This window comes from Oncorhynchus mykiss, chromosome 22 (assembly GCF_013265735.2).
Source record: "Oncorhynchus mykiss isolate Arlee chromosome 22, USDA_OmykA_1.1, whole genome shotgun sequence".
In the NCBI taxonomy this organism is placed as follows: Eukaryota; Metazoa; Chordata; class Actinopteri; order Salmoniformes; family Salmonidae; genus Oncorhynchus; species Oncorhynchus mykiss.
In genome coordinates, this window is record NC_048586.1 from 1,198,231 (window position 1) to 1,213,955 (window position 15,725).

Below are 15,725 nucleotides of genomic sequence, written 5' to 3' on the forward strand. Positions count from 1 at the left end.
CCATAGTAGGGTTGGCACACTACTGGTACAATGTCTTTCAGTTTGAGAAGTGCTGTATTAATGCAAATCATTATGATCAGGTATCTCCACGGAGTTTGTACATTATTAGGTTTTTGAGGTTATGGTTCCACCCACATGACTGAGGAGAATTATGTTCACTCACTGCTTTCTGCTCCCAATAAGTGATATTCTAACATCGACAATACAGCTACCATGCACCCACAAGACCGTTATCTACAATTCCCCAACTTTGCTACGCCAGTATCATTTTTCACATTCCAAAGTAACTTGTAATACCTCAATTAAAATCATGTAAACCACTTTGAAATGTATAAAATATTATATTTTCAGCTGTTTGAAGCTGGTGTAACAATCTGAAAGTAAAAGACGCAAAAACCAAACTTTGGTACAGGATGCATAGAAATAGCGCACATATAACATATCTACCTCTTCTTAGACTTGCTTTCAATGAGAATGACAGATCTATAACTCACATTTCTATGTAAATTTGATCCGGTTGTCCAAAAAGTTCTATGTTGCAATTTTAAAGGTTTTATTTAATTCCCCTGCGGTTCTATCAGTATGTGTACACAGGTGAATCAGGCATGTCAGAAAGGGTTTCAGTGTCTATGGCTGCACTCTAGCTCAGAAAAACTGTGTGTGTGTGTGTACGTAAGATGATCGAGGTAATGGATACAGGTGGAATGGATATAATACACCAGCCAACAGCTTTAGGACATACAGGTCTCCTTGTTACTTTCACAGTCGTCCTTCTCCTCGTCTTAAATACTCAGGGCTACTTTGTCAGATAATCCACAGTGTTTCGATCACATTGTGATGGACTTTTGTTCTGTCGTATTGTGTGCGTGTGTGTGTGCGTGTGTGTGTGTGTGAATTCATTGCAGGTTGACACTTATTGGGCCAGCTGCAAAGTCAAAATTGTTTATATCATAAAATAATGCTATTTGGTCTTAATTTAAGTTAGGCATTTTATTTATTTGTATTTCATCTTTATTTAAAACTTGTTAGTGCTAGGGTCCTTTATTCTCAATTTCCGCTTGACTGACGTGCCCAAAGTAAACTGCCTGTTACTCAGGCACTGAAGCCAGGATATGCGTATAATTGGTACCATTGGAAAGAAAACACTTGGAAATTTGTAGAAATGTTAAAATAATGTAGGAGACTATAACACAATAGATATGGTAGGAGAAAATTGCATTTTTTTGAGAGCCCATGCTCTTACAATGGAAAGTAGAGGGCCGTTCTGAAATCTAGCTCTCAGGATGCAATTCCTATGGCTTCTACTGGGTTCAGCACTCAATGTTCAAGGTTTCAGGCTTGTTTCTTCCGAAAAGAGAATTAATAATACGTTTTACTACGGGGACACAGACATGTATGTATGTGTCGCGAGGAAGAGGACACGCACCTGTTAATATCGTTTTCCTATTGAACATACTTCTTTCCGTATGAAATATTATAGTTTAATACATTTTTAGGGTATCTTAGGATAAAATAGAAATGTATTTTGACTTGTTGAAACAAAGTTTAGGGGAAGATTTTTGGATTCCTATCTTGGCATGTTGAACGAGTGGATTACTCAAATCGATGGCACCAACGAAACTGACTTTTTGGGATATAAAGAAGGATTATATCTAACAAAACGACACTACATGTTATAGCTGGGACCCTTTGGATGACAAATCAGAGGAAGATTTTCAAAAGGTAAGTGAATATTTAATGGCTATTTGGAAAAATATTTTGATATGGGGCGCTGTCCGCAAACAATCGCATGGCATGCTAAAGCCTACTGTAAATCGGACAGTACAGTTAGATTAGCAAGAATTTAAGATTTTAACTGATAAAATACACTTGTATGTTCCTAAATGTGTAATATCCATAATTTGTATTATTATATATTTGAATTGCGTGCCCTCCAGTTTTACCGGAAGTTGTCCCACTAGCTGGACGCCTAGCCTTATTAATCATGTTGGCCAGTTGAGAACAAGTTCTCATTTACAATTGCGACCTTGCCAAGATAAAGCATAGCAGTGTGACAAAAACAACAACATGGAGTTACACATAAACAAACGTACAGTCAATAACACAATAGAAAATATTATAAAATCTATGTACTGTGTGTGAAAATGTAGAAGAGTAGGGAGGTAAGGCAATAAATAGGCCATAGAGGTAAAAATATTTACAATTTAGCATTAGTACTGGAGCGATATATGTGCCGATGATTATGTGCAAGAAGAGATACTGGGGTGCAAAAGAGCAAGAGTTTAAGTAATAATATGGGGATGAGGTAGTTTGGTGTGCTATTTAGAGATTGGCTGTGTACAGGTACAGTGATCTGTAAGCTGCTCTGACAGCTGATGCTTAAAGTTAGAGAGGGAGAAAAAGACTCCAGCTTCAGATATTTTTGCAATTCGTTCCAGTCATTAGCTGTAGAGAACTGGAAGGAAATGCGGCCAAACTAAGTGTTGACTTTGGGGATGACCAGTGAAATATACCTGCTGGAGCGCGTGCTATGGGTGGGTGTTGCTATGGTGACCAGTGAGCTGAGATAAGGCGGGGCTTTACCTAGCAAAGACTTATAGATGACCTGGAGCCAGTGGGTTTGGCGACGGATATGTAGGTAGGGCCAGCCAACGAGAGCATAGAAGTTGCAGTGGTGGGTAGTATATTGGGCTTTGGTGATTGATTTTATGATTTTTGTGGCTGTGCCAGCTAGTGACCACTCTGCAGAGCTGCGTCCAGTACCAGTCATCTCTATGAATGCCAACCTAAAAAATCGTGTGCATTTGTTTGTGAACCTGAATGTGTGTTGTGTATGTGTGCTGGCTTTTGTTTATGCTTATTTGTCAATGAGTGGTCTACTCTTCACTTGCCTCTCTGTGTGTCTGAAAGGCTTTACCTTTCCAGATTCAGTTGCTATTGGACACTGCATGCAGAGGCTATAGTGGTCATGTTGGAGCCTCCACTCCCATCTTCGCACCCACCGTGTCCGCTCTCTTCCCCTCCGGATCCCAGCGAGAGGCTGACCTTGGCTGGGCATGACAGAGAGCTGGCCTGGAGCTCCACACCAGCCCCTCGAATCAACCCACAGATGTACTGATGCCTGGACAAACACATACAGAACAGAAACACAGATGCTCAGACAGGCACACACACACACACACACACACACACACACACACACACACACACACACACACACACACACACACACACACACACACACACACACACACACACAGCCCCTGGACCACTGGAGGCCCCTCGAGCTAGCAGATGTCCAGTCTCTCCCACTGCCTCTATTCCTCTTTTTCCCTCTCTTTCTGTCTCTTTCAATGCCTCTTCCACTTATCGTAGCTGTGATCTACATCTGTCTGTATTACTTACTATGCTGTTACTAAGCAGTAGTGTGTGTGTGTGTGTGTGTGTGTGTGTGTGTGTGTGTGTGTGTGTGTGTGTGTGTGTGTGTGTGTGTGTGTGTGTGTGTGTGTGTGTGTGTGTGTGTGTGTGTGTGTGTGTGTGTGTTGTTGGTTTATTCAGATCCCCATTAGCTATTGCTGAAGCAGCAGCAGCTATAGCCTTCCGCCTGCCTGAGTCCCAAACCAGGGTTCTGTACCAACCAACACACTTACTGCCTAGTCCACTCCCTTAGACCACACAGTATAGTGTTGCTTTGTATGATATTGGTTTGTTGGCATTGTTTTTGCATTGTCCGGGACACGTAATTCCAAAGCATACATAATATTAGACCTTGATGAAAAAGTACTGTATGTATCTTCTCAGACACCTGTTCGCATACCTTCGGACTAGTTAAGGAGCTCGTCTCGGACAAATCTTTCAAGTCAAACAACTTTGAAATATTTCTCAAGAACAATGGTGTAAGGCACATCCTGTCACCAACTTACCACCCAGCATCAAACAGTGCATTGGAGAAAGACGTGGAAACCTTTTAAGAAGGCCTGGACTAGACTCGACCCATCCATCAAACACTTGCCCGCTTCCTGTTCACTTACCAGAACACACCACATACAGTAATGGAAGGTACACCAGCATAACTGTTTATGAAATGCCAACCATGTACCAGACTTGTCAAACACTGTGGCTAAGCACCAGCTACAACAGGTGAAAGCTCAAGACAGACAACAAGACCATTGTACTTGCCTACGGAGCAGAAAGAGGAACTGCCCCTCCCTACCTTCATGCTATGCTCAAACCCTACACCCCAACCAGGGTTGGTAGGTTACTTTCTAACTGTAATCTGTTACAGATATTGGTTCCCTGTCCAAAATTGTAATCAGTAATGTAACTTTTGGATTACCCAAAATTAGTAACATACTCTGATTACTTTCAGTTACTTTTAGATATGTTTCCCATCAAGAGGCATTAGAAGAAGCCAAAAATGTATTACCAATTAAGCGACATCTATTACACGATAAATTAATGTTAAAGTTTACACAGCTGGCCATATATGGATGTTAAATTTTACTTTATGGGTTGGTTATGTAGGCTTCTTCTAACCCATCGCTTTCTACTACATATAATACTACTATTAAATTATATATTTACATTAAAAACCAAAGTCTATCAGAATTCCAGTCATTCCAATAAATGTTATACCCCTTGATCTTCAAGAATAGGACTTGGAAATATGGAAACATAGATCAGGCATATCGTTTTACCTGAGTATAACCCCAAAACTAAGGACTTATTAGTCAGATCTACTCTGTTGTTTATGTTGTCTTGTTGTCATGGAGGACTGATTGCTGTGCTCATGGAATGGCATATTTTGAGCACTACTGAAAAGTGCTATGTCCATGTGAAAAATGAATGCCATGTGCTGCATTTGCTATAGGCCTATTATTTACCTTTAAATTGGTGACACTTTCATATATTGATAATACATAGCTGTTTAAAGGGCAAATCCACAGATGAAACTATAACAAATTGGCTCACCCCGCCTCTGTTTTGGTAAAAAGCTGAGGGATGGGCCTAGAGAAATGTAATCACTCTCAGATTCATAGACAGAGCTATGGATGCAAGGACTGACCATCCATGATATCAAAATTACTGTTTTAGCCATGTTAGGAGGCTATACAGTGTTTGTTTACATTCACAATCTTTACAAACATTGCAGAAAAACAAGCTTATATTTTGTTTTGGGTTCTCATGGAGTGTGACAGTTGAACTAACCTCATAAGGGATTTACAATATGTATTCTTCAAGAATCAATGGATATATTTACACTACCATTCAAAAGTTTTAGAGCATCTACTCATTCAAGGATTGTTCTTTATTTTTACTATTTTCTACATTGTAGAATAATAGTGTAGACATCAAAACTATGAAATAACACATATGGAATCATGTAGTAACCAAAAGTGTTAAACAAATCAAAATATATTTTATATTTGGGATTCCTCAAATAGCCACCCTTTGCCTTGATGACAGCTTTGCACACTCTTGGCCTTCTCTTAACCAGCTTCACCTGGAACGCTTTTCCAACAGTCTTGAAGAGTTCCCACAAATGCTGAGCATTTGTTGGCTGCTTTTCCTTTACTCTGCGGTCCGACTTATCCCAAACCATCTCAATTTGGTTGAGATAGGGAGGATTGTAGAGGCCAGGTCATTTGATGCAGCACTCCATCACTCTCCTTCTTGATCAAACAGCCCTTACACAGTCTGGAGGTGTGTTGGGTAATTGTCCTCTTGAAAAACACATGATAGTCCCACTAAGCGACTAAACGCAAACCAGATGGTGTATCACTGCAGAATGCTGTGGTAGCCATGCTGTAACGGCTTTCTTCCTGGGAAAGAGAGGACCAAAGCGCAGCGTGGTGAGTGTTCATCTTCTTTAATAATAAATCCCAATTGAGCACTTCAAATGACAAAACAACAAATGTGAAAACCGAAAACAGTCCTATCTGGTGCATAGACACAAAGACAGGAAACAATCACCCACAAACTCCAACACAAAAAAAGCTACCTAAATATGGTTCCCAATCAGAGACAATGACTAACACCTGCCTCTGATTGAGAACCATATCAGGCTAAACACAGAAACAGACAAACTAGACACACAACATAGAATGCCCACCCAGGTCACGTCCTGACCAACACTAAAACAAGGAAAACACACAAGAACTACGGACTGAGGGTCAGCTCCGGACTGAGGGGCAGCTCGGGACTGAGGGGCAGCTCGGGACTGAAGGATTGCTCAGGACTGAGGGGTAGCTCAGGACTGAGAGGTAGCTCAGGACTGAGAGGTAGCTCAGGACTGAGAGGTAGCTCAGGCTGGTTGACGGCTCTGGCAGCTTCTGGCTGACAGACGGCTATGGCAGCTCCTGGCTGACTGACGGCTCTGGCAGCTCCAGGCTGACTGACGGCTCTGGCAGATCCTGGCTGAATGGTGGCTCTGGCAGATCCTGGCTGAATGGCGGCTCTGGCAGATCCTGGCTGAATGGCGGCTCTGGCAGATCCTGGCTGACTGGCGGCTCTGGCGGTTCCATGCTGACTGGCGGCTCTGGCAGATCCTGGCTGACTGGCGGCTCTGGCGGCTCCATGCTGACTGGCGGCTCTGGCAGATCCTGGCTGACTGGCGGCTCTGGCGGCTCCATGCTGACTGGCGGCTCTGGCAGATCTTGGCTGACTGGCGGCTCTGGCGGCTTCATGCTGACTGGCGGCTCTGGCGGCTCCATGATGACTGGCGGCTCTGGCGGCTCCATGATGACTGGCGGCTCTGGCGGCTTCATGCTGACTGGCGGCTCCATGCTGACTGGCAGCTCTGGCGGCTCTGGACAGACGGGAGACTCTAGCAGCTTTGGACAGACAGAAGACTCTAGCAGCTCTGGACAGATGGGAGACTCTAGCAGCTCTGGACAGATGGGAGACTCTAGCGGCTCTGGACTGACGGGCTCTGGCGCCTCTGGACTGATGGGCTCTGGCACCTCTGGACTGAGGGGCTCTGGCGCCTCTCGACTGAGGGGCTCTGGCGCCTCTCGACTGAGGGGCTCTGGCGCCTCTCGACTGAGGGGCTCTGGCGCCTCTCGACTGAGGGGCTCTGGTGCCTCTCGACTGAGGGGCGGAAGCTCTGGCAACGCCGGACAGGCGGGAGACTCCGGCTGCGCTGGAGAGAAGGAAGGGTCTGGCAGCGCTGGACAGAGAAGCTCTGGCGCCTCTGGACTGAGGGGCTCTGGCACCTCTGGACTGAGAGGCGGAAACTCTGGTAGCGCCGGACAGGCGGGAGCACCTGTATTGATGGGGCAGAGAGACAACCTGGTGCGGGGGTGCCGGCACTGGTGGTACCGGGCTGGGGACACGCACCTCAGGGCGAATGCCTTGCATACTTCACCAAATCAACTGCTCTCTCTCTCTTCACACTCCCCCAATTCTATTAACACCTCCTCGAGTGTCTCCTCATCTCCCATCCGTTCACTCTCCTCCATTCTGTCCAATAACTTCTCGACCCTCTCAGACTCAGCCCTCTGCTACGCCGACAGCTCCGATAACATCCATGGCTCCTTACGGTAAACAGGGGGAGTTGGCTCAGATCTGGCTCCTGACTCTGCCACACTCTCCCTGTGCCCGTCTAGGATCTCCTCCCAAGTCCACTTCTCCAAATAGTGCTGCCTCTCCCACTGCTGCTGCTGCTTCTCCTGCTGCACCTGTTGCTTCTCCTGCTGCTGCTTTTGCTGCTGCTTCTGTTTACCACGCCGCTTGGTCCTTGGTGGGTGGGAGATTCTGTAACGGCTTTCTTCCTGGGAAAGAGAGGACCAAAGCGCAGCGTGGTGAGTGTTCATCTTTTTAATAATAAATCCCAACTGAACACTTCAAATTACAAAACAACAAATGTGAAAACCGAAAACAGTCCTATCTGGTGCATAGACACAAAGACAGGAAACAATCACCCACAAACCCCAACACAAAACAAGCTACCTAAATATGGTTCCCAATCAGAGACAATGAATAACACCTGCCTCTGATTGAGAACCATATCAGGCCAAACACAGAAACAGACAAACTAGACACACAACATAGAATGCCCACCCAGCTCATGTCCTGACCAACACTAAAACAAGGAAAACACACAAGAACTATGGTCAGAAGGTGACACATGCTGGTTAAGTGTGCCTTGAATTCTAAATAAATCACAGACAGTGTCACCAGCAAAGCACCCCCATGCCCATCACACCTCCTCCTCCATGCTTTACGGTGGGAACCACACATGCGGAGATCATCTGTTCACCTACTCTGCGTCTCACAAAGACACGACAGTTGGAACCAGACTCATCAGACCAAAGGACAGATTTCCCCTGGTCTAATGTCTATTGCCCAGTGTTTTTTGGCCCAAGCAAGTCTCTTATTATTGGTGTCTTTTAGTAGTGGTTTCTTTGCAGTAATTTGACCATGTCTCCTCTGAATAGTTGATGTTGAGATGCGTATGTTACTTGAACTCTGTGAAGCATTTATTTAGGCTGCAATTTCCGAGGTTGGTAACTCTAATGAACTTATCCTCTGCAGTAGAGGTAACTCTGGGTCTTCCTTTCCTGTTTCGGTCCTCATGAAAGCCAGTTTCATCATAGCGCTTGATGGTTTTTGCGACTGCACTAATGTTCCATATTGACTGTCATTTGTTTTTTCAAAAGTTGTAGTCTGATTGCAATATTTTAGCTGGTAACGTAATGGATTACAGTTCCCGTTTCTTGTAATCCATTACATGTAATCTGTTACTCCCCAACCTGAGTTCTCTGTTCTGCCATCTCTTGTCTCTCCCACTCCTACAGGAGGGAATCTCCTGCTCTGACCAGTCCAGTCTGTTTTCTATCCTGGCACCCCAGTGGTGGAAGCAGCGGAGAGCTGCTTCCACCTACCTAATCTACCTCTTCAAAGAGTATCTTAAATAATCCTCAGCATCCCCAAAGAAAAATAAAAAAATTAAACGTGTTACCTAACACTCAGACTTGACCCCCCTTCCCCCGTTACTAGCACAGACTTTGCTGATAGCTACTTAATTTAAAAACATTTAGTTACAATGACTAAAATGTAGAACAAATAAATAGACACTGAAAGACTGTCAGAGAATTCAAAGAGGGAGAGAGGGTGATGGTACGTGATTTCAGAACCCAGGTGTTATACTGCGACGTAGGGGATCTTTGACCTACCAAGTCCGAGTTAGTCATCGCCATGTCAATGCTCATGTGGTCCAACACCCCGGCAGAGACATGCAGAGAGAATGAGAAAAACAACAACTCCCAGGACTATATCTCTGACTGTGGACATACAAAAGAGACATAGCTTGACCTTCACGCTGAACCTGTCCCACCACCAGAAGCCCAGGAGGAGCGGAGGTATCCTTTTCGACATTGAAGAGCACCTCAAAAGCTTGACCTTTGAGTTGAGTTGATACAGGAAGTAACGAACAGTGAACAAAAATACTTTGATATGTCCTAAAGAATAAAAAACGCAAAAAGACATTACCCAATAAACGAAAATAATACTTTACCGCAAACAAATAGTTATTGGAAGTTATCAATGCCGTGTCAAACACATTCAGCACACCTTGCATGTACGATGGGAAACAAACAGGTTGGTGTTTAGACGGGCTGAACACAGCATACATGCCTTGATCGGGTTACTTATTTGCTACCCCAGCTGCAGTTAGAAATCTTTCGGCAGAGATACTGGAATATAATGTATTTTCCTCTTCCTGTGCTTTCGGCTTGTTTACAAACTTGCCAAACTATGGTGGCCAATACTACCCAATAGAACACAATGTTTGCTTCACTGCAAGCAGTGCAAAGGGTATGCTATAAGGCAAAACATTCATCTAAATTCACTTTCATATTATACATAAAAAAAAAGATTTTTAAAAATGAATTAAATTGCAATCTCTATTATTGCAGTCTTTACATTATTTTTTTATTGTCATTGCCAGAACATCTTTGACCAATTACAAATGGCATCACACACATCATGTCCAAAAACTACACTGAACAAAAATATAAACGTGTAAAGTGTCCCACGTTACAAAAGCTGAAATAAAAGATCCCAGAAATGTTCCATGTGCACAAAAAAAGCTTCAAATTTGTTTACCTCCCTGTTAGTGAGTATTTCTCATTTGCCAAGATCCATCCACCTGACAGGTATGGCATATCAAGAAGTTGATAAAACAGCATGAACATTACACAGGTGTACCTTGTGCTGGGGATAATAAAACACCACTAAAATGTGCAGTTTTGTCACATGACACAATGCCACAATTGTCTCAAGTTTTGAGGGAGCATACACGACCACGTGTAACCACGCCAGCCAAGGACCTCCACATCCAGCTTCTTCACTTGTGGGATCATCTAAGACCAGCCACCCGGACACCTGATGAAACTGTGGGTTTGCACAACCAAAGAATTTCTGCACAAACTGCCAGAAACCGTCTAAGGGAAGCTCCTCTACGTGCTCGTCGTCCTCATCAGGGTGTTGACTTGACTGCAGTTTTGTGTCGTAACCGACTTCAGTGGGCAAATAATCAACCTTCGATGGCCACTGGAACACTGGAGAAGTGTGCTCTTCGCGGATTAATCCCACATTCAACTATACCGGGCAGAAGGCATTGTGTGGGCGAGCAGTTTTCTGATGTCAAGGTTGTGAACAGAGTGCCCCACATGGTGGTGGTACAGTTATGGTATGGGCAGGCATAAGCTACGGACAATGAACACAATTGAATTTTATCGATGGAAATTCGAATGCACAGAAATACTGTGATAAGAGCTTGAGGCCCACTGACATGCCATTCATCTGCTGCCATCACCTCATGTTTCAGCATGATAAGGCAAGGCCCCATGTCGCAAGGATCTGTACACAATTCCTGGAAGCTGAACATGTCCCAGTTCTTCCATGGCCTGCATATTCACCAGACATGTCACACATTGAGCATGTTTGGGATGCTCTGGATTGAAGTGTTCGACAGCATTCCAGTTCCCGCCAATATCCAACTACTTCACACAGCCATTGTAGAGGATTGGCACAACATTCCACAGGCCACAATCAACAGCCTGATCAACTCTATGCGAAGGAGCTGTGTCGTGCTGCATGAGGCAAATTCTGGTTATACCAGATATTGACTGTTTGTTTTATCTACGACCCTACCTTTTTTTCTAAGGTATCGGTTACAACCAGATGCATATCTCTATTCTATTAGATTAGGGCCTAATGAATGTATTTCAATTGACTGATTTCCTTGTATGAACTGTAACTCAGCATAGTCTTTGAAATTGTTGCATGTTGCGTTTATATTTTTGTTCATACAGGTGTTCGGACCAGTTTGTATTTTTACTTTACCTTCTAAAACAGTATTTTAATGTTTGATTTGTTACATTAAAGGATTCAGAAATTACTCTGAAACTTTATGGCAATATTCTGATTTTAGCATCAGGAACACCTGCTAACAGCTAGATAACAAGCAAGATCAACAAGTCAACAACTTTCGGAGTACAGACTCCCAGAAGTCGGGCAACTAAAATAGGAGAAAAATAATTATGTCAAGGAACATTGATTATTTTCTTGAAATAGAGGCACACTAAGACAAGAGAAAATAGACACACGTGACAACAAATCAGGAAAATTAAAATGCTTGAAGTGAATAGAACAAATAACTATGCAAATGGAAAACCATTGGTCGAATAACAGTTTAAGCGGCTACAAATTATGAACACATTCAACTACACATTAAAATGCACTTTATTATACATAACAGTACATGAAAAGAAAAACACAATCATAAAAAACAGACACATTCTTCAGTAAAAAGGTCCCCTAACAACCGTCTGAAATGCCCAAGAGTCACCAATTCCTCCAATTCTAAAGTGTATTGTAGATCATTCCACACGTAAAGTACAAAAAAACGAAAACCAGATCTACCCAACTCAGTGGTGATCGAGGGGCTCTCTGGAGTTAGCCCTCCATGAGCTCGGGACCGGTTGTCAAGCGGTGGGTGTAGCTGGTGCATGAAGTCAGGCGCAGGAGAGCAGAGATAAGTGAACAACGGACTTCAACAAAGGCAATAGCACAAAGTAACAAACCCAATGTGCTAACAAAATAACGCTTGCCACTAAACACGGGTAAAACAGCACCCGGGAATAAACCAGCCGGAAACGTACCGACCTAACAATAAACAATAACGTACAAAGACATGGGGGAAAAAGAGGGCTAAATACACAACACATAATGAGAGAAATGAAACTAGGTGTGTGGGAAAACAAGATAGATAGTCGACCGCCGAACACCGCCTGAACAAGGAGAGGCATGGACATCGGCAGAAGTCGTGACACCAGTAGCCCGTACATCTACAGGTTAACAATGAGATAAGGTATGGCGGAAGTTTATTCAAGAGGGCTTTATAGACAAGAGTGCAATGCCACGATCTACGAGACTTCACCCCTCATGTACATAATCCTGTTGAGTGTTATTAGCTGGTAAATCGTTATACAATGGCTATTACTATGTACTTATTCTTGTTTAATTCAATGGCAGAGTTTCTGGGTTGTGTTCCTGTGTGTATTCTATTAAACTATTGTGGTATTTTCTTTTCTTCCAACAGTGCACTTTGTTATCTGAGCCATGGGGAGAATCCCTTCACAACAGCTTTACATTGACCAAAAACAGTGGTTTGTAGTTCTCCTTCAAGTCCTGCAAAATACTACAAGTCCCAGCAGCAGCACAATCACTTGCATTTACTTCTGGTTTCCGGTACATCCGGTGACATTAATGCTGGAGTATTTCTTCATGGTTAACATGACTAGCTTACTAGCTGGGTTTCTGATAGTAAAGAGTGTTTTGTGTGCTTGTTTAGTATTGTTGCTGTAAGCATTTTTTATTGCTGGGATTTATAGCCATTATCATTTCACTTTATAAACTAATTTCTATATGTTTATATGATGTTAACTGCTATTTACCTCCTGATATTGCACTGCAATATGCAACCTTAGATGCTATAGTTGTTATTTGTCATTTATGCTAATTCCTTACTACTGCTAAGCTATTACATGCTATATTTGCTTATGCTATGCAATGCTGTCTTTAATACCTGGTCTCTCGTGCTAATTCATTTATGCTAAGCAGTCACCTGCTAATACTGCTTGCCACTACTGCTAAGCTATTCTACACTATGCTATTACCCTTACATGCTATTGCTGCTATCGATGCCATTATGCTATCCTAAGTTATGATAGTCTATTGTATGCTGTGCTATTCTGTTGCTTATGTTATTGCTGATCATTCTCTGCTATTACTTAGTAATAATGCCTAGCCATAGCTTATCCTAATGCATCCGTTTCCTGTTTCTGTTTACTTCCGAGGAATATCATTCATTCATTTACCAAAAATCTGTGTGTGTCTGAGGTATAATAAAGGGTTAGAATTGAGTTTGTGTCCTGTTCGTCATTGTGCCTCTAACTGGGTACCTGGAGCGATCATCCCTTGTCTAAACCGACACCTCACTTTTCTGAGTCCATCACCAGTTGATGGCCTTCGATTTTTATGGTCGTTCATGATGGTTACTCTGGCGAGATGATGGACAGACGCAGCTCTGGTGGCACCCTAGCCCACAACCAACTCCCGGTCCTGGTCAGCTATCCCGACTGGTTGGAGGTGCATTACATACCTTGCTCAGCACCCCGAGCGATTGGAATGACAGGGAGATCAAGGGGCTCAAGACACTGATCAGCCCCGTGGAAACTCTGTAATCCATGCTGGCTAACTTCTGTATCAAGAACTGGGGATCCTCGTCATCAGATGAAACCAATTCCCCCTGGCCAGAACGCCGGACTCAGAGCTTAAGGCATGAGCAGCTCCACCATACAGCGCAGTCCTCGCAGTCCACTACAGGACCTTTAGGGATTTCCCTGCTGCTGCAGCAATACCCAACAGTATCGCTGCTGTGTAGTGAGTTGGATTGTGCATGTGGGCCATGGCCATCAGTCGGGCATCCGGCAGCTTGACCACCTCATTTACCTCAGGGCCTAGTAGGTCTTCCCAGGCCATTTCTCCCAGACTTCACGTGAGACAACAGACGGAAATTTGTATTCCTTAAACTGGCCCTGGAGGACCTGCTATGCCCTAGAAGAGCTTGCCCACATGATGGACACCCCCGATGTCTGCCTGGTTGATCCAAAGGGTGTCTGCAGATTATGCAGATTCTCCCTCTGTGTCCGGTCGCTGGTGATTGTCCTGAACTCACTCGGGCAGGCAGGAGAAGATGAGCTGACCTGCTGATCGGATGTGGAGATGCTCCTCCACAAGCTTCCAGCGGAGCAAAGGATGCTCTTTCGGCATCACATGTACGCCATCAGGCCACACAGTCCCGTCACGTTTGCAGACCTAGCAAACTGGCTCCAGATTGAAGCGGAGTGTCAGGGCAGTGTAAAAGAGATCAGAGAGAGGCATGAGCATACAGCAAAGCAGTGGCCACGGAAGAGCTGGGGCATTTAACGTTCTCCACAGAACCAACCAACCAGCGTCCGTCCGTCCCCCGAGTAGAGCCAGCCTCGTAAGCTAAGGGTAAGTTCAAGGACAAATTCCAACCTTACTGTCCCTACTGTGAGAACCAGGAGCACTGCACTTCAATCAGTGCTCCTGGTTCAAAGCCCTAGAGTAGGACCAGAAGAGCTGCTGGATTGAGGAGGAGGAGCACTGCACCAGATATGGCCGAGGGTACTCAAGAAGCTCTGAACCGTCTTTGAGGGAATGTTCATGAGATCCTTGTCACAGCCCCCACGAGTACAGAGCAAATGGGGTGGCTAAGCTACAATGGCTGGATGCTCCTCAAGGTGGACAGGGTCTTGCTCCTCCACAAAGGTCCCTGGAGACATACATGGTCCTGGAGTATGGCTCTGATCGACCACCGTTCCTCCAAGCCGCTGCAAGACGGCTCGACCTAAACTGGGCAGCCAAAAGAGCTTTACCTGCAGACAGTCTGCCCGATGTGACAGCACTCCAGGGCTCGAATAAAATAAAATGTTATTGGTCAAATACACATGGTTAGCAGAGTGTAGCGAGTGTAGCGAAATGCTTATGCTTCTAGTCCCAGCAGTGCAGTAATGTCTAACAAGTAATCGAACAAATTCACAACAAATACCTTATACACACAAGTGTAAAGGAATTAATAAGAATATGCACATAAAAATAAATAATACAAATAATAAATATATGGATGAGTCACCAGAGTCACCAGTCTCCTTCGAGATCATGCCTCTACACAGGCCCAAAAATAACTTCAGGTTTCAGGGAACGTTCATTACTGACGGCCTGACCCTGTCGGAGATGTCTTATCCGGTAAAGACCTTAAAGGAAAGATACCGTTGCCTGAGAGACCTTCCCTGCAGCGGAGAGAGTGAAGACACTCCTCCTCATCGAAGCTGATCACACGCACTTGATCACTCCACCGGCTTCCTGGAGCATCCCTACCATTGTGTCACTGAGTTGTCATAATGCTTCAGCAAATGTACGCAATGTAAGTAGCCTAATTTATGTCCCTCTAACTGCCCTGAATGCCTCTGATGATCCTACAGCTATTGTATGCAGTAATCATGTGCCTATGAACAATAGTTATACTGTTAGCATTGAGGCAGTGTTACTTAGTAGGAAGTCCACTGTGTGCAGCTCACCGTGCACTCTCAGCTCCAATATAAATAACATGAGCAAGTCTACTTATGTTAAGC